Source organism: Urocampus carinirostris, chromosome 20, assembly GCF_059441175.1.
Source record: "Urocampus carinirostris isolate Australia breed hairy pipefish chromosome 20, RoL_Ucar_1.0, whole genome shotgun sequence".
Classification (NCBI taxonomy): Eukaryota; Metazoa; Chordata; class Actinopteri; order Syngnathiformes; family Syngnathidae; genus Urocampus; species Urocampus carinirostris.
Genome location: NC_142368.1, coordinates 8,592,737 through 8,594,794, shown reverse-complemented (window position 1 = coordinate 8,594,794; position 2,058 = coordinate 8,592,737).

Below are 2,058 nucleotides of genomic sequence, written 5' to 3'. Positions count from 1 at the left end.
GGAGTTGTGTCATCTAATTAAAATATATTATAATATAATATAAAACAATAACATTTAATGAGCTGTTATTATCATTGTTTCAAATAGTGCCCCGTGCCGAATCACTTATTATTAATACATTTTTTGCAGCTCCTAAAAACTATTTAAAATATTTTTTAACTTTAGGGTAATTCACTATTAGTTTGTGGTTCAACTCCTAAAAGTCAATTTATGTTTATTTGTTTAGCCCTTAATCACAAAGAGTCTCAAAGGGCTGCACAGACCACATACTGTTGCAAACTACAGATTATTATGACACCATCCCCTGATCTAAAACCTACAAGAGGGCAAGGAAAAACCCAAAAACCTCAATATGAGGAAAATGAAGAACCCTTGATGACCACAAAAAACAAAAAATAATACAGAGATATTGTCATCATGGAATATAGGTCATTCATAAACTAGAGAATACACGTGTGTTTTAAGTCTAGCTTCAAACAGTTCCACTGAGGTTGCAGATCAAATCTCAGTGGGCATAGCATTCCACAGGACCGCTCTCGAACCTGCGGATCACTTCTTCAGCACTAAATTGCGTCACCTAAATTTTTAAGTGAGTCACTCTGTGTGATGTGACATTTGTCAATGTTCACAGCAGTTTTAGAGAATAAGTCGCGGCATTTAGATGGACCAATAACTAACATTTCGGTCTTTTCAGAGTTAAGACGCAAGAAATGGAGTGACATCCACTCTTTTATCTCAGTAAGGCAGGCCTCCAAATTTGCACAGTTTAGTGTGGCAGATTCCTCCATCGGGAGATATAGTTGAGTGTCATCTGCGTAGCAATGGAAACTGATATTATACTTGCGAATAATATCACCTAATGGAAGCATGTTAATGCTGAAAAGAAGGGGGCCAAGCACTGAACCCTGCGGAACACCACAGGTAACCCTAAAGGGCTCTGATGTCATTTCGCCATATTTAACACAGTGCGTCCTATCAGAAAGGTAGGATCTGAACCATAAGAGGACGTTTCCTGAGAGACCAATACCATTAATGTAGTCACAAAAGAGAAGTGTTGTTAGTTCTAGAATGCGTGTCAAAATCATGGCCGCCGGGCCAAATGTAACCTGGCACATTATTTTATGTGGCCCGCAATGCAATGCTGAGAGAAGAGCAACAGAAAAATGAGCCACAATGTGTCCACTGGATGTCGCCAAAACCAGGTGCCACTGCAAAGCAACTGAAGCTGTATTTGCTGATTACCATTAATCAACCAGAGAACATGGCGGAAACCCACTACGATGTTATTTTACGTAAAAGTCAAGGACATGCTTTTCAAGGCGATACGAAGAATACAAGATTAAACTAATAGCACCTAGGTGTCTTCTCAGAAGTTTAAGGAAAATCACAGGAGGATGGTCTACTATCGTGTGGCTGGCTCGGCAAAGTGATAAGAAAACACTCTTAATACACTCGCCTTAGGCGCAGACGGTGTTTCGCAAACATGTTTGTGTGGTCCAGACGTCGGCCGCCCACACTCGACTCTTCTATTCCTTAAACACGGAGAAAATTAACGGGATTATCGGCCCGGCGTCTGGATTTGATCGTAAACACAAACACACGCAACCAAAATAACCCAAGATGGAAATAGAAGTTTTTTTTTCCAAAACAACTTACCACTTTCACGTATGTGTGCGTGAAGTACTACTACGGCAACAGGATTACTATTTATATGTGTAACCGCGTTGTACCTGTCCCACCAGAGATCCACATTCACGCTGGACTGGATTATGAGATTTTTATTACAGTTTCTGCAAATGAAATGAGTCACAACACGTGATTAGCTTCTCTGCTGGCTTTGATCTTGTTGGCAGCTCGCTCTGTAGACTGCCCAAAGCATATCAAAGAGCTTTCTTTTCAATTTACATAGAATACTTTTTAGAAGATCACAATACACGTTTACATCCATTTTAACAAGATACTTTTAACAAGAGATCGTATAGTGTTTTTTTTAACGTTTACAATGAATTCAACATATTTTTCTTCAGTCTGAATTTTAACCAACATCATCCTTTTTGT